General features: G+C 36.4%; 2 long non-coding RNA genes across 2 annotated transcripts in view; both read left to right on the forward strand.

Annotated features, from left to right (window-relative positions):
* LOC109254675 (uncharacterized) overlaps positions 1 to 14534 on the forward strand; it is a 35179-nt gene extending 20645 nt beyond the window's left edge. The window contains exon 4 of the long non-coding RNA XR_002074921.2: positions 14363 to 14534. This is a non-coding gene — a long non-coding RNA (uncharacterized LOC109254675). The remainder of the gene's footprint in view (positions 1 to 14362) is intronic.
* A 4343-nt stretch (positions 14535 to 18877) lies between these two features.
* LOC109254674 (uncharacterized) lies at positions 18878 to 22838 on the forward strand. Its single transcript, XR_002074920.2, has 3 exons — positions 18878 to 19030; positions 19614 to 19779; positions 20910 to 22838. It is a non-coding gene; the product is annotated as an uncharacterized LOC109254674 (long non-coding RNA).
* Positions 22839 to 24520: the final 1682 nt, after the last annotated feature.

A 24520-nucleotide genomic window follows, 5' to 3' on the forward strand; every position in this document is an offset into this window, starting at 1 on the left:
AGCTACTTAGGCACCAAATAGATAGTGATGGTTGCCCCAGAGTTCAAAAATCAGAGCAGGAAGTTGTCATTTATGGTCATCTGACTTTATGGAAGTCTCTATGAATGCTACAAACTTTTTCCAAGTGATGTTTTACAGAATTGCTTTTAAAAACCCCAGAGGGTAAATAGTATTCTCAGAATAAACAGAAAAATGCTGACCTTGTCAGATTTAGCTGCTGAAAGCCAAGCTGTTTTAAGACTTAGAGGATCAAGGGTCATGGTTATAAACAACGCAGATTAAAAAAAAAAAAAAAAAAAAAAGGAAAAAAGTAAGAAAGCTAAACAGAAAAAAGTATGGTGGACTACACCATGAATATAAATAATAAATGTGTTGACCTTGACAAGAAGGATACGAGATATATTTATGTAAAAATAAGACAAAAAAACAACCTCCCTCCCCCCCGCCCCAAAAAACCCCAAACCCTGAGGCCAAAAACTACTTGAAAAAATGTTTTTTAGAGCATATTTAAAGCCGGAAATGAGTCACTTTAACTTCATCTGTTTTTGGTTTCAGAAGGGGAGAAAGGTCAAAGCTTCTTTGTTTTAAGTAAGCTGGTCACTACTTCTGAAGTGTAACATGATAGGGTTCAGGAGCCTTAATGAAACAGGCATTTCCCAGACACCCAGAGCTGTGGGGCAGTTCTCTGCAGTGGCCAGCAAGAACTGGGCTTCAAGAAGTTGTCTTAAACAAAGGCAAGGCGGAGCATGACCCTTTCTTGACTTTCATATCTGGGTGGGTGTCTGTAGCCACCTCCATGGAGAGTAGGATGAAGAAGTCAGCCACTCCTTTCTGTATTTTCATGCTTTGTGGCACATCGTAGCCCCACAACCAAAACCATTCCAGTTCTATTCAGAGTAGGCACTAGACACAGAGCTTTGCGTTTTAGATGCTGCCCTGATACAAGCGATGCTTTTTTTGTTAAGCCTAGACAAAGAAACAAGTTAGGAAACAATTGTCATTGCTGAGAACACAAACACTAACTTCTAAAAACTTCAATAGTCCTTAGAACTACTAGATTCAGCATCCTTTTAAAGGGAACGTTAAAGTACAATCTGTCTAAACAGTAGTGAGGCTGAGGCTGATTGAGGAGATAGATTTTGAGAAGCCCAGGCCCTGCTTTGAGCCTTGGAGGCCCAAACAAACTGCAGTCTGCAACAGGAAAGATAGTAAGTACCTCTCTCCTTGTCTTCACCAGATTTGTCAAAGTGAGATCTAAATGGGGGGGAGAGGGAGATTTGAAGCTCAGAAACAAAACTTGTAAATGTAGTTAGATGTTGAAGACGTCCTAGCCTGTCCTGTTGGTGGCTGGCCTACCCTTTGCTGCCCTCCGGTACTCCAGCTGGAACATGCTGCGTCCCATGTACCTCTGGACCGTAGGCTGGTTGTTCCTGACTTTGACTTGGCAACCTTTTTCAGGCCTGCTGTATTCCTGACCTTGCTTCCTCTGGGCAATATATTCACTCTGGGTCATCACTACCATGCCTGTCACCATTTTGCTTAATGGTTGGAGTTTGATGTTTTTGACCTTGGATTGAACCCAGTAATGAATAACTTCTCTATACTGGCTCAGCGGCTGAATTATCAGTGCCTTTCCCTTGGCAATATGCATGTTTTCAATGATTAGAAATGCAGCCTCCCAAGTAAGAAGAGGGGGTGCATATTTACATGGGCTGCACTTAGTTGCAGATTCTGGAGCTGGAGATATTCCAGTATAGCTGCCTGTTCATAGACATGCTCCGAACTGTTTAGTGTAAGGACAGAACCTATCCAAAATCTGGTAAGACCTGCTCCTTTCACTCTATCCACTTAGGAAGGCTGAGAAATGTTTCCCAACCCTGCAACTCTTGATAGTTTCTCAAGATTTTTCATTACATGGTCCTACCAAATTCACCATGACCTTGAAAACTTATTAAAAAAACTATTATTATCCTCCAAGTTTACACCAGTAGCAGATGGCAGGTCTATATCCTATTGTCTCCATACCAGCCATCTTTCTACCACTCTCTGCCTCTCTTCTGTTATTGTTATAAAAATCGCAAACCAACAGTTGCAGTTACGAAATTTAAGTTACGAAATCTTAAATACTGTCTACTTTAATATTATTGTTGTCATCGTCATTATTCTTACAAAAGAGAAAATATGGTTCTGAAGAAAAGAAGTGGCTTACACAGAGTTGTTAGTGGAAAACATCGCATCTTCTGACTTTAAATCATTTCATGGTGGTAAAATATAGTAAATTTGAGTAATATTTAGCTTCTGGTATGAAAAACTTCAAAATAATTACTTTGATTTTTCTTAACTATAGAAAATATGAGCAAAGGCTAAGTTTTCAATCATTTTTTTTAAAGTTTATTTCCTGTAGTTGCTTTTCTTTAAAAAAAATTTTTTTTTTAATGTTTATTTATTTTTCAAGAGAGAGATTGACAGAGTGTGAGCAGGGGAAGGGCAGAGAGAGAGAGGAAGACACAAAATCTGAAGCAGACTCCAGGCTCTGAGCTGTCAGCACAGAGCCCGACGCGGGGCTCAAACCCACGAATCATGAGATCATGACCTGAGCTGAAGTCGGACGCTCAACCGACTGAGCCACGCAGGCGCCCTGTTCCTTTTCTTTACTGAATATATCCTGACCTATAAGACATCACTGATGATATAAATATGACCAGAACATAGAATGTATTCTTAGAGAACTCTTGTGTCAAAGGAGATTGTGGCAGTTTTAAAACATGGCTGCAAATTCTTTGACACTCTTCTCTTCAAAATTTGGGATCTGTGACCCCTTCCCAGTAATCTGGGTAGGCTTGTGACTGTTTCAGCCAATAATGGTGATGCCACAAGACTTTTTATCCCTATATGTTCATGCACTTGGTGACCTCGGCTGACATATGAGAAGCCCAACAATTACCATGAGACCAACATGTAAAAGACAACGTGCATACTCCGCATGTATTGACATTCCTTTTAACAGTCCTGCTGGGCCCAATCTTCCCATTAGCCCCGCCAAAGCACCAAAATAGGAGCAAAGTCATCTTTGATCCTACATACCAATCCTTACCAGCTAAATACCACAGAGTGACTGTCAACATGCCATGAACTAGAAGAAACACATGGCCAAACACCATCCAAATATTTGACCCAGAAAAATCACAAGACATCATAAGATTGTTGTTTTAATTCACTTAGTTTTGGCGTTTATTATACAGCAATAAATAACCAGAACAAGGATACAATAAATAAAATTTAAGCAATTCAGAAACAATAGAAGACATTGTCCTGATCTCTATGAGTTTGAAATTCATCTGGGTTAATGGGTAAGAGTCACTCATGAAGCAATTAGATCAATGAAAGCCAGAAGAGTCAAGGAAGACTTAGGAAAAAGTTAGAATTGAATGGATCTTGGAGAGAAGACATAACTTAGTAAGGGAGCAGCTCAGGAGAAGAGACCACTGTGATATTTAGCAAATGTTAAAACTGGTATTAGAAACTAATACTAACTGGTATTAGTAGTAGAAACAATAATCACCATGAACTTAGTGCTTCATATGAGCCAAGAACTCTACAGAGGCTTTTCTATTTTATTTCATTTATCTTTTAATTAACTTTCAGGATATGTATCACTATACCTTTGTACATGGGAAGAAACAGAACAGTTTGCCTGATGTAACACAGATAGTGTATGGTAAAACCATGGCTCCAATGCTCGTTCTATACTTCTCGTCTGAAATCACTTTTCACTAAAGTGAAAAATATAACTGTATTATACCTATAGCATATTAACAAAATTCAAAATAATTTCTTTAATTTTCTAGAGCTTTAGTAAGTAAATCAAGCGTGCGTGTATTTTAACTCCTCTTGAGTTCACAATATAAACATAGTGATTAAAATTATTTTATCTTTGAAAACAATCATTTTATCAGTATTTTTGAAAAATCATTTAAAATGTGTTTTTTTTTAAAATAGAACTTAAAAAAATCCCCAATATTTCAGTATCATCCCTTTTTCAGTAGCCTCTTTTTAGCTTAAAAAATCCATGTTTTTCCCAAATGAGACATACCAACATTTCTAAAAGGTACTCTCCGGGGGATTTTCTTCTCAAGAACTCAGAAAATACCCTCTGTTATGTAGCTGAATCCAGGATTAGTTATTTCACTGGAGATATTTTAATCTCTATAAGCTATTAAACAAGCCTGAAATATGATGAAGGAGCTTGAGCTTTAACATACAAAAATAAATGAATAATCAAAATCATATCCTTAGATTTAACTAAAAGAAAACACATGTGAAAAGGTGCAAAGATCTGTAGAAAGACAGGGTTTAAGTGGTCATCTGGTATAGAAGAGGTATGAGTAGATTCGGTGGTGTTCTCTATGATTTAAATTGTCATTAAAAACACTCAATCCTGAAGTGATAAACCCAAGCTTTAAATCACACACTCTGAGTGTCTCAGAAAGCAAAAACCCCATCTCTTAAAAGGAAAAAGTAAAACAACACAATGTGCCCATGAAAGAGTAGATCTGTGTGAGCAGCAATGTTCTTAGGCATCTTTGTTCCAACATGGCGTAAAGTGTATGGCATAGCTGGTAAGAAAAACTCCATGAACAGAGATGACATTTTCCCCAGAAATGAAGAGCTTACAAAATAGCCAGCATAGGAGTGTTTCAAAATCAGAAATCTGTGACACACACACACACACACACACACACACACACACACAGAGCCAATGGTCTGTTCCTCATTAAATGATTGAATTAAGATTATTGGAAAATAGAGTAAATGTCTGTCTAAAGAAGTAAAATGGATATCGATGTGTCATTGTTTGACAACCTGTATGTTATAAACATTTTCTTGTCATTTTTGTTCTATTATACAGAAATACCCAGATTTACTAATTTAATCTTCTTTTAAGTAGATATCAGATTATTTTCTTCTCTTTCACTAGTACAGAGAACTTACTTGGGTATAAATTTTGTGCAGATTTATAACAATTTTCTTAAGATAAATTCTTACAAATTAACTTATTAGGTCAAAGAGTATACTTGTTTTTCAGGCATTTTTTACGTATGACCAATTTTCCCTAGAGCAAAGTTGTGCCACTCTATGCTTCCAAAGCCTGGGAGAGTGCTTCTCTCTTTTCAGTTAGTATAGCAATGTAAGTTTGTTTTTTTTTTCTAATGTGAAGAAAGAACCCATTTTCTAAAAGTGTGAATTTGCTAAGTGTCATTATTCCATTTCCATTTGTTGTCTTTTTACACTATTTTTTGAATGTTATTAGTTTTTCTTTTTTCTTTTTTTTTGAATGTATTGGTTTTTTAACCATCAATTATATCAATATATTCCTTATAGGTTCATACTTTGTTACTATAATGTCGGCTGATCACCTATAATTTCTCCTAGATTTTTATGGTTTAATTTAAAAAGCACATTTTTAATTCACCTAGAATTCATTTTGATGTTTCGTGTGAGGAAAAATGTCTTTCTACTTTTAAAAAACACATATATTAAAAGCTATACATCCTAATCACATATTCTAATGATACTCTAAACATATTTGTAACTTTTATCTAAAATTATTTTCAATGCCAGTAGATACTTGTAAAGCCACATAAACACACTGCTCTGAGATTTATAAGCATACTTTGATTTTGATTAGAAGTGGAACAACTCAGCTTGATCACTTATTTCATACAGCAGACTTGGCTTTGATTGACTTTTTGCTCTCTCTAAAAATAAAATCTGACCTCAATTGGTGAAAATTCACCATCACTAAGGATATTTCAAAGGATTTGTACCAAAGGTACCCAAAAATTCCCAAAAGAGGATTTCCAAAAATATTCTTAGCAGTGGATTAAATGTCCTCCTAAAGTGATTAATTTGAAATTGGCAGCACTAATTTTGTATTGTTGGGATTTTAAATTTTGGTTTTATTATTTAATGATTGTGTTTCTTATATTTTCTCTAAGAACCAACTTGCTAAGTGACTAATCTTATATATTAAATATATCTGGTGTGATTTCAAAATACCCATCTACTTGTGGGGAAAATCATTTATATCAAAGCAAGGAGGTGTGTGTGTGTGTGTGTGTGTGTGTGTGTGTGTGTGTATGTTTTATCCAGACTAATTCTAGGACATATAGAACATAGTATCTCATGAATAGATATAGGATTGGGAACATTTTTGTTAAACATATATTCTTTTTCTGGTAGATTTAGTAATGAGAAGCACAGTAAACTAGGAACACATATCATACATTATGCTAATTAATAGAAATGTTCTAATAACACTCTTTTTTTTTGGACAGAAAGTTTATTTCTATAAGTACCAAAGAAAGCATAGAGCTATATTTTAGGAAGTCAAGAAGGAGAAATTTTATCTAGAGGTGGCAAACTAGTTGGCCTAAATTCTTCCTATTCACTGAAAAAAATTTTTTTTTCTGTCTTCAAATTGTCTTTTATTTTTGTCTTCAAAATGTAAATGCCATGGGGTAATTCCCATACCCTGAAGCTACCACAGGCTCATCCCACTCCTGAGCCCTAAGGTATTTGAATTTGCAAACTCCAAACTGGAATTTTTCAAACACATTCAGCACTAATTAAATAAAACCCTACACATTTGAGAATTACAGCTATTTGTTTAAGAAAGGGCTATGATTAGAAAAAAAGTAGAGTAGAGGATTTATTCTTCAGCTCTGATAGGAAGAGTAATGGAATGATTTATTGAATGTTTTACCTTTGGAGTCCACTCACCTTGTGAACCATAACCTCTTAATTCTTAACTGGAAGTTCAAAGAGAACTCATGCTTTGGGGTCAATTCTTTCTTTGGTCAGGGTGGTTCAAGGAGCACCAAGCTCCTTGTACAAATGGAAGTCCCCTGGCCATTTCCCTTCTCTTTTCACTTCCAGCTTCATTCTGTACCTGCAGGGGGTCTTGTGCACACCTATGCAGGTGTTATAGCCACACGTTCAAATACCAGTTATGTCCATCTTTCCCCGGAGCTACCTTGTAGTCTCATAGTTGGTGCTGTTAGTTACCAAGAAATGAATACGGAAAGGGCCTCTTCAGGTCTTAGAAGCAAGCTCAGGGTCATTTGAGCAGAGTTTAGAAGGTTGGGCGCAGCCTTTAGATGGGCATGTCTTCTTAGCATTGTGTACTGTTCCATAGGAGGTAGCATGGCTGGAGAAAGGCCCCAGAAGTGTTCTCCAAAGTACAGGAGTCAGAGTGGGGGAACTTTTCTTGTTAGTCCAAGGGTAATAACTATTTCTTGGAACTAGAATCTTGGTGATTCATCTAGTCTTGGTTCCCAAACCAGCAGTTTTATTTGCCCTGTTCTTCCCAAAGACCACAGTTTTGCCTGGCACTCTGATCTTTAAGATAATACCTTCACTTCCTTCTGCTGATGACTTGGATTTCTGCCTGATGTTTGCTCCAAGCTTCTTGAGCATCTTATGAATCCAGAGAGTTGAAATCTCCACTCAGCATCCTTTTAAAAAATGTATTATTAAAGTATGGTTGACATACAGAGTTACATTAGTTTTAGGTATACAATATAGCAATTTGACAATTCTATACATTACTCAGTGCCCACCATGATAAGTGTCACCATCTGTTACCATACAATGTTATTACAATATTATTCACTACATTCCCTGTGCTGTACTTTTAATCCCTGGGCCTTGTTTATTTTATAATTGGAAGATTGTTTTGGGTACGATCATGGGGCTGACTGCTGGTCTTAACTCACACCATAGGCTACATCTGGCTCCTTTTTCTGATTACCTGTTGTGCTCTAGTAGGCTTACCTTCTAGCCTCATTGTCTTACCTGATTTGGAATCAAGCGAAGCTCCTATAGAAGAAATGCCAACATACACACTTGTCCTGGGCAGGATGGCTGCAGGCTTGTAGAGAAGTCAGAAGACAGTTGCTACCAGTCACCCAGGAACAAACATCTTACAGCCATTCTTGTTAAGTGATTAAGAGACCATTTCAAGGTGGGCCTCATGTCCTTTTTGAATGTATGTACAATTATCTTAAAGGGAGTCAAGCAGATTTACCTTTACTGTAGGCCCTACCTTGCAGAAGCATCCTAGCCTTTCTTCTTGCAAATGCCTGAAATTGCTTTAATGGGAATACAGTCTCTCATTCCATAATTAGCGACAAAAGGCTTAAAATACACAAGGCTGACTATGGTTAGGCATTTACAGAAACGCATTCACACTCAAGTGTCATCAATCAATCAGTTAACATCTATAAATGGCAGATATTAGATCTCTTCCTTTTTGATGAGTGTATGTGGTGGGAAAGATAGTAGAAAGAAACTTAGAAAACTCAGTGCTTCTGCAATGTGGATGGACTTACCATTGAGATGGGGAAAGAGGAAATGAACAGAAGGTTGGGAACCTAGAAGGCAGCATTGAAAATTTCGTGGATTCAATTACCTTCTCATTGCCAGATGGAATGTAGAATTCAGTCTTGATTCAATTCCACTGGAATTGGATTCAAAGAATATAATCTACAAATGATTAATCAGTGATGTGATTATGTTTGAAGAACAAAGTATTACACTACAGATTCTGCAGAGAAGAGATAATAGCTATCTTCAATTTACATTTTGACACCTGAATGCACAGATACGAAGCAGCTTCTCATGTTGTGTGGAGTCCAGGGTAAATCTCAAATCAAAGCACAGGATTGGGACTGTCGTACAAAGCTATCCTCAAAGATAGTTAGCAATAAATTAATATAGTAAGAAACAGAATATGACTTTCCCATAGGAAAAGCAGAGCCACCCACTTGAAATGCCTACTTTGGAACTTGCAAACAAGTTTGATGTCAATCTGTTTTTCAGGATTTCTTGGGTTAAAGGATTTAGTTCTTCCTAAAGTAAACAAGCTAGAAGGCTCTGATTAGAAGTAGGCTGGAGTGCTTGGGTGGCTCAGTTGGTTGAGCGTCTGACTCGATTTTGGCTCAGGTCATGATCTCACAGTTATGAGATGGATCCCTGAGTCAGGCCCTGTGCTGACAGCACTTGAAAGCATGGAGCCTGCCTGGGATTCTCTCTCTCCCTCTGCCCCTCCACCCCATGTGAGCGAACTCTCTCTCTTTCTCTCTCTCAAAAAAGAAAAAAATAAAAAAGGAGGACAGACACCTGTTAGGATGCTGGGGGAAGCAATATTTTTGTCAAAGGATGCCTTGCTCCTTGCTCCTAGAAGCTAACACTAGAGTTATGGTGGCGTTAGGGAGTTCTTAAAAATAGATAGCAATTAATTAATTAATTCAGTAACTAATTGCACATTTATTGAGGATCAATGAGAGATGTAGTATAAGATACCATGATTTGTTCTGATGATGAAACAAATATTAGCCATATAAATGCTTATGGCTTTCTGTTGACAGAAACCAGCTAAAGTTAACATTGAATCCAGGGGAGATTTATTATAAGGAGGTATGGCATTCTAAGCCAGCGAGGATACCAAACCTCAGGGAAAGATGCTTCAGGAGGCCATGGAACGTATTCCTTTATTCCTGGGGCCATGACTGCCATCTCAGTACCTGGCACATGACTAATAGTGCTTGATTAACAATTGTAGAAGATACTTGATTGAAGACCAAACAAAAAAGTAGAAGATACTGTAGCAGGAAACCCAGAAAGTGGTCAATTTCCATGTGTTATGTCTTTGCCTTTGCACTTGTGTTCTCTCCGCTCACTTGACAGAGAATGTTGCTGGTCCACCATCCTGGAATGTAGATATTACAATCCAATTACACTTATTAACTGTTCGTGATTCTAACTGGATCAAAATAGATGCTTCGTCCCAAGAGGTGGCTTTGTCCTCATGACCAGGACTGAAATTATGTGGTAAAACATGTTCAGGGGGCGCACCTAAAGAGAACAGTTCTGAGTGACTTTTATTGCAGAATTGGTAACTAACGAAGCCAAAACTGGATCCTGCAGTAATAGGGCCTTTCAATATGTATATAAATGTATATTGTTTCTCAGTGTTCTACATTGAGCCATCTCCATTCAGTCTCCCTGGAAACAGGCTACTTACACCTGTGTTTTCAAATAACCTCCTGTAAGTATGATTCCAAAATCTATATTTTTAGCATACAGCTCTTTCCTGAGCTCCAGATCCATATATCTGTCTTCTTACTTAATTTTCCATGGTTGTCTCTCAGACACTTCACTTTGGTATGCTCAAAACTGGAATCGACTTCCCTCCAAAATCTGTACCTCTTCCAGTATTCTTTAACATGTAAAGGTGGATTTTTTTTTTCAAATACACAGTAAAGGCTATGGTGAATATTGGCAAATTAGCATCATTAGAGTCAAAAACATGGATACAAAAAGGACATCTTGGAATTTGGAATAGAAAATTAAAATCTGAAAGCTGCCAGCAATATCACACATTAATAAAATGTTTGCCCACACATAGTCTGAAAACAAGATGTAATTTGGGAATTCAAATCAGTTTATTTGGCTATCGGAGGAAGGCTTAGTATTAGGGTGACTCTATAGCCCAGAGTTCCTGGAAAAGTTACAATTTTTTCCTCTTCACCCAGCATCCTGTCTTGTTTTATATTTGTTTCCATTGTTTTATTTTTTATATTATTATATATTGTAATAATTATATTATATTTGAAAATCATATTATTAACAGTTGAATTAAACTAGTCTTACATGAACTTAGAACTCCACTAGCTTCTGTCATGTTCTCATCCAGTAATGTGTGAGTCATATGTAAGGTGAACAGAATTTATATTCTATCACTATTCCTAGTTTTGTCCAGGCACAGTGTGTCTAACCTCTCATTTCATCCAAAGAAGCTAACTCCATGTGGTACCCATGGGGTAACGGGAGGGGTATTCTCCTCTGATGCCCGTGATGGTACTTGGTATACTAACCAGTTGTGCCAGGGTCCATAGAGTAGTCTGTGAGATGCACAGAGTTGTCAATCAGTGAATTCGATGAGAAAATGGGAAATGACAGGTTGTGTATACATGAAACATAAGCAGTTAGTAAAGGTTGAGCATAGCCTGCCATGGGAAACACAAAGAATAATTTAAACAGTCTTGCTAGAATGATTTTGGTATTTATTATATGGTGCAAATCTCTCACTATTCAATAGTTTTATTTTTGGTAATACCTTTATGTTTCCTAATATATTTCCTTTTAAGCAAAAGTGCATGCTTGTTGAACAATTAAATATTGGTTTACCATACCTCAAATATATTTTGACATTGACTATATAACCTGCACAAGAGGTTAGGTGACATTTACTATCCCCTATCCTCAGGGGACATAGCTGTACGTGTAAATAGAAGGTGACAATTTGCTAAGCACCATCAATATATACTACAAAAGAAATGTCTTTTGGAGGCTGAGTCCAAAGTAAACTATTTAACACGTGTATATAGTCAGTGTGTTTATATATCACTCTTTGAGACATGAGTTTTCATTTAGATCAGATGACAGCTCATCTCAGTTAATTTCACTTGTTTTGATTCCAAGATTTCTTTTACATACAAAAAATGAGGTTATTGCTTTTATTTTTGACCCATTAGTAGGAAAAAAGAAACTCCATGAAGTGTTAGATGATGTCAATGTTACATCAATGTCATCAGATACTTCAAGTAGAAAATTAATTCCAAAAGTGGTTTAATTTTTTTCCCATCTAATTTACAGAATCCAAGTAAAACTTTTGAAAGTGTATTTTGTCATAGATGAAATGCATGACATTCCTGGAAATGGAATTGTAAATTCTTTACAAAGGGCAACACTGAGGATAAAATTGTTTTTTCTTACATTGATCATAAGAAATTTTGGAGTAGTGTGGAATCATACTAAAAACAATGTTTTTAACAAACTAAGAAAGTTATGAAGCGGATATATATGCAGATTTGGTTGTCCACACATATAACTCATAGCTATTTCCAAACAAACTGATGTATTCTACGCATCAAAATAGAAGTGTTATTGTTTTAGAAATCATTTATTTCAGAAATTTATTTTTTTGAGTAGATCTACTACATAGTACCACCAATAAAACAAGAACAGTTAGTTGGCCAAAGCAAAATAATTTTAAAATTCTACAACTTCCATTATTTTCAGCATCCTCTTCAGCTCTTAAATCTATCCTGGTGTGGATGATCTATTATATGATTATCCTACCTTTTAAATAAAAGAGATCCCTGCCTATCCATTGAACAAAGACATAAACCGGGAGGTCATTTGACTCTTCCTTCTCACTCAAACATCCAGTCATTAAATAATCATATTTTAAACTAAGTTCCCACTTCTCTGTCACTATCTGAATTCAGTGCTTTCATGTTTGTCTCCCAAATTTCTTCAAAAGACTTCTGTCTGGTCTTCCCTTCCCCATCTTTCATCATTTCAATCCATCCTCCATACTGTTGTCAAAGTGATAGTTACTTAAAATCATTTGAAACTTCTCAGTTTCCTACAGAATGAAGTTCAAGCTTGTTGTCATAGAAAGTTTATGCCTAGCTTTCCTATTTCACTTCTTGCCTCTTACCTCCATGTACTCTTTGTTCCTTCCACATCTGTGCATCAAATATACTGTATTCCTTCAGGACATGAGACAGACAAAATTTGTTGAGCCTCTTACAATCTTTTTCCCTTTTTTCTGCTTGGCTCTTAGCCTAAGGTACATTCCTTTACCACAGCAGCACACATAATCTATTGTAATTGTGGATTTTCTTTTTTCTTTTTTTTAATTTTTTTTTAACGTTTATTTATTTTTGAGACAGAGAGAGACAGAGCATGAACGGGGGAGGGTCAGAGAGAGGGAGACACAGAATCGGAAGCAGGCTCCAGGCTCTGAGCCATCAGCCCAGAGCCCACGCGGGGCTCGAACTTGCGGACCGCGAGATCCTGACCTGAGCTGAAGTCGGACGCTTAACCGACTGAGCCACCCAGGCACCCCTAATTGTGGATTTTCTATCTTCCTTTGTAAACTGAGTTTCATTAAAACAGAGAGACTGTATTTCCTTTAATATTCCCGGTAATGAAAACACTCCCTTACACATAAAAAATGCAGTAAAAGTGAATACAAGGTAGAAAAAATGAGTGTTGTAATGAGAGGGCAAAGGGATAAATGATTTCCAGATAGAGAGAAAGAGGGGAGAATGCACACAGAATCTGAAGTTTTAATTAATCTTGTGGTATGTATAGGATTTGCACATGCAGAGATGGAGAGAAAACAATTGCAGGCAAAAAGTACAGCTGAAGAATATAAAAAGAATCTTGGACACAGTGAGAATTTGGTGTGGGTAGAGTGAATTAGAACAGGAAGTTGAGTGGTGAGGGATATTTGCAAGGTCCGGATCTAGATTCCCGATGTCAGTCTAAAGTTCAGGCTTTATTCTCTTAAGAATGGAAAATACTCTGAGTGTTTGAATAGGAATCATGCATCTATAGCTACACGTCGTCTGAAAACTATATGTGAGAAGGCTTCACAGAAGGAAAAGAAAACTAGTTAGGAAATCATTGCATAGGCTAGATGAACCATAAGTAGTGCTATTCTGGAGCCAGCTTGTATCTGCTAGTGAGGGCCAGTTGCTGTTTTCAGGAATTTTGTGAGGCAGTTTTTATATACAATCATTATATTAAAGGTTAAATTATGTAAACTTACAATTAAAATAATTTATATTAAAAGTAAAGTACTAAATACTCAAAATTATTCACTTCATGCTTAGTTTACTATTATCTATGCATTTGAGGTTTACACATATCTACATTGTGCACATGAGATAAAATTATGTACTATTGCATATCTCTTCCCAACTTAATTTTAGTGACATTACGGTAGTAGCTTGAAATTAGTCATGACAGAGCATTTACACTACAGTGATTGGCAAATGCTGCAATCATGACTTGAGTGTTTGGCGTGTTTATTGTCTAGATTTAAGAAAGTAATGAAGACGATTATCATAATGCAGATTAAACTTAAAATTATGTCTATAGTAGTTCCATTGTGAATACCACAAAAGTTCATAGAACATTTTTTTCTTTTTTTTAAAGATTTATTTATTTTGAGAGAGAGAAAGCACAAGTGGGTGAGGGGCAGAGAGAGAGGGAGAGAGAGAGAATCCCAAGTAGGCTCCGCACTGTCAGTGCAGAACCCGATGGAGGACCTCATTCCATGAACCATGAGATGATGACCTGAGCCAAAATCAAGAGTCAGACACCTAAACAACCCAGGCACCCCCGTGGAATATTTTTTCCAATAAAATAGAATTATCCAAAGGTGCCCATGTGATTACTGAATGAGTAAAGTTTCAACTTACGCCTTTATTTTTTTTAGGATCTTTACATCAGAACTTCATGCGTTCATCAATTGCAACCATGGGTTGATTGACTGTAGGTATGAGAGTTTGGTGAAGATCAACAAATGCATCATGTGAGAATGAATTGGATCTGTGAAATTTACAGCAAAGAATAATATAGATTTTATGATAATTTTTAAATTGTGTGCTACACACCTTTTATATTAATAACATTTATATTAAATTTATGTATTTTTTCTTGCATCTGTCTAACTATATCTATATCTATATTTCTATCTATCTATATATACACACATTTTTTGGACGGGGTGAATGACATATTGTATACTGCTGGCAATATGACCTTAGCAGTAAAAATGAGGAGAAAAGAATGCTTTCAAAAAGTATTTGGAGGATACGTTACACAATGTGAAAGCTATAGGGAAGGGAATGAGCAGTGGTAAAGAGATGTATGAGGTTTTGAGGCTTGTTGAAATATATACTTAGGAGAAATATGAAGCACAAGTAGAAAAGATTTATGAGGAAGAACAGTTGAGTTTTTGACTGTTGTATAGATTTGAGAGTCATCTGCATTGAGGTGTCCCCAAAGTCACTGTAAAAACTATAAAAGGGAGAAAATAGCCTAGAGAGATCTATGAGAGGAAACCTAATCTTAGAGAAAAGGGAAAAAAAGGAAATGCAAAGAAAGAATCAAGAGTAATCAAAGAAGTGGGAAGAGATCAGGAGACTACGGATGGGGTGATAGGAACCTGGGAAAGAGAAAATGTCAAATAGGACATTGTCAATAGAGATGGAGAATTTGCAATCAAAATCTGTATTGTGTTTGAAACAAGTAACCTAAAGGGGAAAAATTAGCATTTAGATTAGAACAAATCGCCACAGAACACAGTAAAAGATAGAGCATATGACGTACATGTTCTCATAGAAGAATTGGGAACACACAAGTAATTTATCTTCCAGAATATCTGTAGGTTTGTTTAGAACCCTGATTAAACTCTAGGGGATTGCATTTAGACTGTCTTGACAAAAACCACAAATACAGGCTGTAGATTCTGAGTCCTTGAAAGAATTTTCCCAATACCTCAAAATCAAGTCCAGGAATGGTGATTGTAGTTGGCAAGTTCTGGTATTAGGAGATCTCAATTACTCACATGAGAGCAAAATCCAAGAGTTAATCCGAGTGATTACAAAGTGAAAGACATGTGGACGACATACCTAACACAGACACATACTCATAACTGAAGTGTGAGCTTTATTTGATAAGGGTTGTGACAGAAAATGGATTTGGAAGGAAACTGGACGGCAGGCTTCGTCAGCTTTCTCATCATTCAGGAGGTTATGCCATGCTGAGCAGCTAGAATCCACACTGCAGCAGCGGCATTAATAGGGCAACTCTGGCCTTTCTGTTTCCCACTAGGTGCAATGAAAAATTGACAAGGCAAAGTTATATTGAGAAGGTTGCTATGTCCCTTAATTACACATGAAAAACCAGAATTTACTAGAAACTGGAGAATTGGGCCAGGTGATTCTCCTGAGATTTGGGAACTTGTGTTCTACATATTCTGGATATATTACCTTGATAATCTACTTTGAAGAGATTTCCCCTACAAAATTGGGAGATCCCTAGAAGTGACTTGCATTTTATTAGTATTGTTGTCAATATTACAGTTTTATGATTTCTCTCTTACATGTAGCAAGGTCACTTGACATTTAATATACTTCTTTGGCCAAACTTAAAGTGGAATTACTATCAGAGTATGAACACACTGCATAGTAGTATTTTTTTTAAAATTCATAAAAATATTTCTCTGCGTGAGCTTAAAGGCAAGAAGAATGTTATGTAAGGGGGGAGGGAAAAACCAGGTATATATATGCCCCCTTTCCAAAGAAGGTCACATTCTGAGGCTCTGAATGGATATGAATTTGGGGGGTGGGTACTAGTCAACCCACAGAAGCTCATAATTGAGTTACAAATTTTAGAGAATATTAAAATAACTATAAAAATTACAGATTGAAGCTTTCTAAGTAATGAAGATTTTATTTGGATTTATTTTGTATCATATTCTCACTCATTTTTCATTTAGTTTAATTTCTCCTTCTCTAGTGGCTCCTGTCTCAGAAGGCTATGTCTTAACCAATGAGAAAGGATAAATTCGCCCCTGTGGTTGATATTTATGGGAATGCAAGGTGACAGGTAAGCTGATGCACTCTTTCTAAATATCTGACCCACAAATGTAGCCAGACGCTTAAAAATAAAATCTGTGTTTCCTAGCTGTGTGGTTATATTAATATCAGACTAAGTGACTTCAAGAGAAGGAGTATTGCCAGAAATAAAGAGGGCATTTCATAATGATAAAAGGGTCAGTTTATCAAGAAGACATCTTAAATGTGTATTCGTCTAATAAAAGAGTCTCAAAATCTGTGAAGCAAAGAAGATGCACTTAAATCCACAATCACAGCTGGACATTTTTAATACTCCACTCTCAGTAACTGATAGAACATATAGACAAAATATATCAGTAAAGATATAGAAAATTCGGACAGTTCTGTCAAAACTCTTGGCCCAAACAGTATTTTATAGAACATTCCACCCAACACGGCAGAATACACATTCTTTTCAAGTACATATGGGAAGTTGACCAAGAGAGACAATGGCACAGGTGAAAAAAATAAATGATTTATTTTTACAAAAAGGGAAATTGCACAGAGTATATTCTCTAACCACAACAGATTTATATTAGAAGTCAATAATATAGAGAAAAATCTCCAAATATTTGGAAATTTATAAAAGGGTATGCTTTATGAATATGATCTCAACCCTTAAAATGAGTGCCGGGAAAACAACTTATCCAACTCTCTGAATTCCAGGTAGGTAAAGAAAAGTATCCACTAAATTGATCAAGAAAATGACCACTCAAAAGCAAATAATCCTTTTTAAATGTGTAAGTAATAGGGCTCAGTAAGGTTGCCTTTGCCATTAACCCTAGGCTGGCTGCATCAAAAAAGATGTATTCAGCATTATGAACGAGCCTTTTAGCTATCTTAAGATTATTGAGATAGATGCTGTATGTTACTTTTCATGGTTCCATCTTCTTTTAAAACCTCTAGAATCTCAAAGACTTCCTGGAGCTGCAGAGGGTGTTGCCAATCATCGTGGAAATTTAAAGTAAATGCTTTTTCTACAGATGTTAATGTCATTGTTTATTGACTGTTTACTCAGCTCAGATGTAATTGGGGTCATTAGGGATCCGGTCAATACCTGACCTTTTCCAATAAAGGGTGCACGCTGTGTTACTGGGCCTCACACCAGCCAGCCCTTACATGGCGCGCAGCTGTTCCCACAGCGCAAAGCAGAAGCAGAGGCGCCATCCATCGCTGAAACTTTTTTGGGGAAAAAAAAAAAATCTTCTGCTGTAGACATGGTGTTTCAAAAATCAGACAAAATATATTTCATGGAAAATCTATTTTGAGATCGACATTCATTTGAAAAGCTAAAACTAGCATCCGGATAAAAAAAGGAAGGGATGAAACATCAAACTGAAAATATCTTTCTATATTGTGACATTTTCGCAAATGTAAATGAGACCACCTTTAAGGCTGTCACAAGCAAAGAAATTCAACTGGGGTCTTGATGACTGAAGGGATGTTAAAGAATCTCTCATCAACGGACCACAAAGAATAAAGCAAAAACTATCCGTAATGTGCAGATGTTATCAGGATGTGACTTCAGCACAACCCCACATCCTGATAAGGAGACAAAACTGCAGATGTTTAATATATTACAGGAACTAACCACAAATTCTGTTTTGCTTCTCCAACTTTATAATGTTTAATTTTTTTACGATGTGAATTGCACTTTAGAAGAACTTCCTCTCAACTTAATTACTTCGTAAGTCTAAATGCCCACTGCTAGGACGAGGCGAGTTCTGGGTGAAGTGGTCCAGAGATTCCCCCTCCCTGGGTGCGGGGCAGTGTGAAGGATGCCTGGAGGGATTTGTGTAAGTCCTCATATGCAGGCATGAGGAGAGAGTTCTCGTTGTGTGATAGTGGAACCCTAGGTGTGAGATAGAGACCTCGCACTGATTTCACAACAAACCTGCTTTAAATCTGCTGGAGTCCTGGCAAACCAAAAGAATTCATAGAAACTCACATTTGTTAAACAGAGCAGAAAATATTTGGAGATGCGTAGCAAATAGTTCTGCCCAGATGACTTCTTCTTCTGAAGTTAAAAATGATAGAGTAATGATTTAATAGATTATTTTACACTATTTCGAAAGAAATTATTTGCCTTGGTGTGAATTCTGTTTGGGGGAATGCTGGGTATTCTTTTTTTATATTCTCGAAACCAGCCAAATGTCAAGTCATGAAAAAGTTGTACCAAGACCTATATTTCTTTCATTTTGATTAGTTTAGATGTAGTCATTTTCCAGGAAAGTTTAAAAAAAAAAAAACAGTCCATTTATTCTGTTCAGATGCTGTTTTTGACCCCATCTCTAAGTGAGTGTGGGCGGTTGGGGTGGAGTAGGGCAGGTTGGTACCCTGTTCTGCCACCCACTGGCAGTTTTTCTTCTCTTCCTCAGGGAGCCAACCTTGCCCTTCAGGGCCTTTATGCCAAACAAGCCTACATTGTCTGGATCAAAAGGATGGAAGATTACAGAATAAAAACACAGAAAAAGGAGAAAAAGGTAATTTTTTGAAAAAACAGGATGACATCTTTGAGATTAAAAACATAAACCATGCTTATTAGTTTTTTTGGGGATGGGCTTGCACTTAAAAAAAAAGTAATTTATAATCAAAAGAGTAAATGTAAGAAGCATACCCAAGATTTTATTTTTACTTTTAGTGGGAGTGATTAAGTCTGGTGTTTATAAAGATGAAAAATCAGGGACAGCTATCACCCAGAATCAGAACTGGCTTAAGAAATATTCTTGAAAAGAATTTTCTTTGAGATTCAGGAAGGACTAAAGGGGGTTAACGTATATACCGTACTTGATTCCAGAGGGTAGTGATAGAGGAGGAAAATAAAAAGTAGAGCCCTGCTTTACCTTAGAAGTTTCAAGAGAGCAAAATAATGGTATTCTGGTGATTAGAAACAAACCAAACCAAAGACAAAGCCATTCCTGGTTTTAAACCAAAGACAAAGCCACCCCTGGGTTTACAGCACATTTACATATTTATGTCCACATGGAACGGATGCAGCAGAAAGTGAACACGATTCATCTGTAAAGGTTGGCTTATTGTCGGTCTGTGTTCTCTGTATGTTTCTAGTCCCAGTGCTCGGCCCAGTGTTGGGCACATTAACACTGGCCGATGATGTGAGTTGAATTAAATCATTGAACAAGAGAAAAGAACCCCATTCTGGATATCAGACAAAGTAAAGGATTCAAATACTTGAAGACTTCCACACTCTCTGTCTAAAGGACCATCTCTACTTGTAAGAAAATTTCATGGAATTTTTCTGCCAGGGTAGGCGACTACAGAGGGGAATGAAAGAAATTCTTCAGTGTAAGGTGGTTCCACCTTCTGCTAAGATGTGACCGCCAAAAAAACTCAAAAATATTTTGAGGAGATGCTATCTGCCAAAGGGATTACCACAATACATGTAGGATCAAAGAAAATTCCACATTTTACCCTGGTGATTAGCTGTAATTAAATAAAGTAAGTCTTTTTAAACTTCATTAGCAGCAAGACGTTTGCTACAGCAGAGTGGGCACAAATCATCCATTCTTAATTAAAAGATAATCCACAGGATGGCCATAATCTTCTTCTAAAAATACACCATTTCCCCCTGAAAGACTTTCTCATCAAATAAGGATAAATAACAGTTTCTATGAGTTTAAGCCATGAAGGAATGGATGCTCCTCCCGTTTGCTTGAGTGAGTGCTGAATGTGGCTGATAACATCACTTTGGCATGCTATTATCTAAAATGGTAGAATACCTCACTTCAGCAAAGTCTGACATAAATCTTTGAAAACAAAGACATTGCATATGTATGAGCTGAAATAGATATGACAGTGTTGGCACATTAATATTCCTGTCACTAGGGGGTTTCAAACTTTTAAGGAGAGAATGGGAATGAATTCAGTCTGTAGCTGGTAAAATAAGGCAGCATACAGTAGGACAATTAGGCATCACTAACCATAGTAAAATATGTACAGAAAAAGGGTTCCCCTGCTCCCTGACTTTGGTAAAAAATGACCGTGGGATTATCTCTTGGGAATGCCAAGAATAATTAATTTGGTTTAGAGATTTGCATGGTTGTTCTAAGCATACTAATAAGAATGTTCCGTGAAGACCAGTCCCAATCAATAGAAAAGAGAACTGTTTTTCTCTTGTGTAGCCACTGTGGTGGTTCATGGTAACAGATGTTTCCACTTATTCCACAACAACCCTCATTAAAAGTAACCGTGAGGCCTAATTGAATAGTTCTCCTCCTAGTTGGATTTGTGCAGAAAATAGTCCTATTATTGTATATTCTACAATTATTTCGTTTCCTGTTTTTGCTTGCTGATATGAAAAGCTTTACCATAGTGTTGTTTTTTTTTTTTTGCTGAACTCCCCAGGATGAAGTAAATGGGTGAAAAAGAAACTTCTTTTTACTCATCTGACTCTGTATGGACTTACTATGTGTTGGGAAGTATCTACTTACAAATGCGAAGTATTTTTAGAAAAGCCTTATAAATCATCAAATTCTCGAAAATCACCACTTACCAGGGAAGATGACATAACAGTTGCATTTGATTGCGTTCCTTCGGTAGGGGGGTGAGCAAGTTATTATTCAACACTAGGTCTTAATGAAAATTCGACACTACGTTACACTTACGGTGTTTGAAGCCGATGTGGAAATGTTAGAAGTTTTCTTTTGGTAAAACATATGCATTGGCCTGGTGAGTGGAAATGAGGGGCTGCTTAAAAGATTTTTTTACCCAAAGCTTTTTGGACACATTGCTGTAACCCTGGGAGGCTTGGTCTGAGCCCTGAACAGCAGTTGCCCAGATGCAGAAAAAAGGCTTCAAAACCTCTCCTTTGACAAAGAGACATGAAATAATATCTGACAAAGGCATCGCAAGCAAACATGATGGCAAATCAGCAATTATACAGGCGACAAAGGAGAGCACATCTCACTTCCAAATGTCTTTTTTCTTCTTCTTCACATTTTACTAATAACATCTCATAGAGGTGCTTAGGTCAGTATTTTTAAAAACAATTTAATATATGACCGTGCTTTGGGTTTGGTTTAACTCCTTTATTACACTAATGCTATTTGTCATTTCATGCATGTGTCAGCATTGTTTTTGAATGGCAAAAAAAGGTTGGGAAGAAACCAAGCACAAAGAAAGACACTTGCAGCTCACTATAGGTAACTTTGTTTTAGAAAGGAATAAATACTCCACCAAGATAGGCTAAACAGCACTTGCTGTCTCTTAAATGGAGTCGTATGTGGAAGGAAGAGGACCTACCATGAATCAAATAATATTGGTGAAGAAAAAATGGCAGCAAAATTGACCAGATCCAAACTGCATAGCTTCACTCTTTAATCTCGAACTCTCTTGCTCTTGAATTTGGAAAATAGGTAAGAGAAAGGCTTTTAAAAAGGAGTTATAAAGTTAAATTTAAATATGAAAATATTTACCTTTTTTACCAAATAACATACCATGAAAAATTTACATTTGCAAAATTAATTTTGAGCCCATCATATAATAAATCATCATTAAAACCATATGTGCCCAACGAATTCAAGCCCAGGCTTCAACCGGGATGGATATGAAGGAAAACAATAATGATAATAAAAGTAATAATGATATCAATAATAATAAATGAGATGGAAGATGTACTTCACAAATAACTGCAATACACAGTTCCTCAAAATCTCTGCCTTTTTATTGCATAATGGTCAATCTGCTACTGATCAAAGGTATGCTGTACCTCAAATAAGCAAAATGCTCATGGTGTGAAATTAATGACATGAACTGTAAATGAAAACAAAGCTACTTAGGCCTTTAAAATTATTTTCTTTCATGTGGATTCATTGCAGAAAAATAATGAATTGCAGCCTCTTCTTTCCTGACATATTTGGGATAGTTCACATGACTTTGAAATGGCTTAAATATTTTACCACCCACTATAGAATGTTCTGAAGAGGGGAAGGAAAACGTGTATTTGTTTTGCCGGTGGTCATTTCTTACTGTCTCATTCAGTATGTAGGAGTACAAAAGGCATACTGTTAAAAGGAAATGAAGAGCAAACTTAGTCAAATGTATTTAAATGCAAGAATATAAGGGATATATTAGAAGATGCTTGATAACTAGAAATCAATCCATTTACCACATGGTCTGTTAGTATAAAGATTCTGCAAGATCTCAGAGAATCTCGTGTACTAATCAAGTTAATTAGCTGTAGATAAGGATACTCTTAAAATTAGGTCTGTAAACACCAGATTTTATTTTATTTTTTTATTATTTATTTATTTTTAAAATTTTTATTACATTTATTTATTTATTTATTTTTTAAATTTTTTTTAACGTTTTATTTATTTTTGAGTCAGGGAGAGACAGAGCATGAACAGGGGAGGGTCAGAGAGAGGGAGACACAGAATCTGAAGCAGGCTCCAGGCTCTGAGCTGACAGCACAGAGCCCTTCTCGGGGCTCGAACTCACAAACCATGAGATCATGACCTGAGCCGAAGTTGGATGCTCAACCAACTGAGCCACTCAGGCACCCCAGTAAACACCAGACTTTTAAAAAGCACTAACAAGGTGTAGTTTTTTTCCCAATCCCATTCACATAAAGAAATTTTTTTTTTTTCAATTTACACCCTCACAATTTGTTTAGGATAATCTCTTTTGTTCTATCAGATCACATAGATTGAATATTTTGTGGTATTATGTTTTCTGATAACAATGCGAGTCAGAATTTCAGCATACCATGGATAAAGCTATCATATTCTTTTATTCATTACTTATAACATACCTATTGTGATTTAGACCTTTGAAAAGCCAGCGTTCTATTAAAACATTTCAGACATATAAAGATATTTGATTTTAAAGATATAATATACCATGTCTTGCTTATTTGAATTAAACATTTGTCTCACATATTAGTACAACACACTTTTCCTTGTTTGGATCGAACAAGAATGACCATGTGCTTGATTCTAAATGCGGTTGAAACGCAAGATCATATGATGATCATTTAACACGAAATGTAGTAAAGAAATATCTACACACAAGTATGCATTTGGTATTACCAATGAAGAATACACCTGAAGTCAATGGTACCGTTTAATCTTCCATGCTATGGCATTTCATTTTCTAGCAAAACAAGTCTTCTGTCTTCTACCATTTTATATAAAATAAATAAAACACCAACTTCTTTCCTTATCCTTGCATTGCTTACTCCTCCAAAAAAGATACGTTTTATAAAAGAAGTCGTTATATTAAGATGTATGTCTGCTTTCCTTCAGAAGACAGATTAGAGCATTTCAGCTGCCACTAAAGTTGTCGCTCTTTGTAACAAAATGTAATGCTGCATATATAAAAATGCAAAGTGTAATGTAGAGTCAAATGTCTCTCAGCACAAGAGTTGTTCGTTTTAGCACCCATTTTGTTGGTATTTATCAACTTACTAATTATAGGCAAATTGCTTCCAACACGAAAACTGTGATGATTAGCAGTTTTTTCTGCTAACTCTAGTCTACTGTAGTTCCGGTAAAGAATGTCAATAATCCAGATTCCTTTCTTTTTCCTGGCTTAGAAAATGTAAAAATAAATTCATCAGGCTAGCATTTCTCAACTTTCGGGAAATGTGGCTTGGAAGGATGAGGGAGGAAAAAGGAAAAAGAGATGGATTAAATATATCAAATCAGGAAGGTCTACTTGCTACCTCCCATCATTTGGACAATCGTGAAGGCTCACTGGAGATTGGTCTATCACAAAATGGAATTAGGCAATCCCAATGTAATTAACAGAGTAGCTGCATTTGAGCATTTGCACAGGAAATGCATCAATCGCTAGAACCCAGCATGCAATCTCTATATTAAAGGGAGGAAGAAGATTCTTAAGCACTACCTCATATGCTAGCATTGATACCTAGCAAAAGGCTGGCATATGTTGTTTTAAACCTCTCATCTAACTCTTCAGCAGAGATCTATGATATTACTCGGTTAGACATAAAA

The sequence above is a fragment of the Panthera pardus genome, unplaced genomic scaffold (genome assembly GCF_024362965.1).
Source record: "Panthera pardus isolate Hobbes unplaced genomic scaffold, ASM2436296v1 HiC_scaffold_2, whole genome shotgun sequence".
NCBI lineage: Eukaryota > Metazoa > Chordata > Mammalia > Carnivora > Felidae > Panthera > Panthera pardus.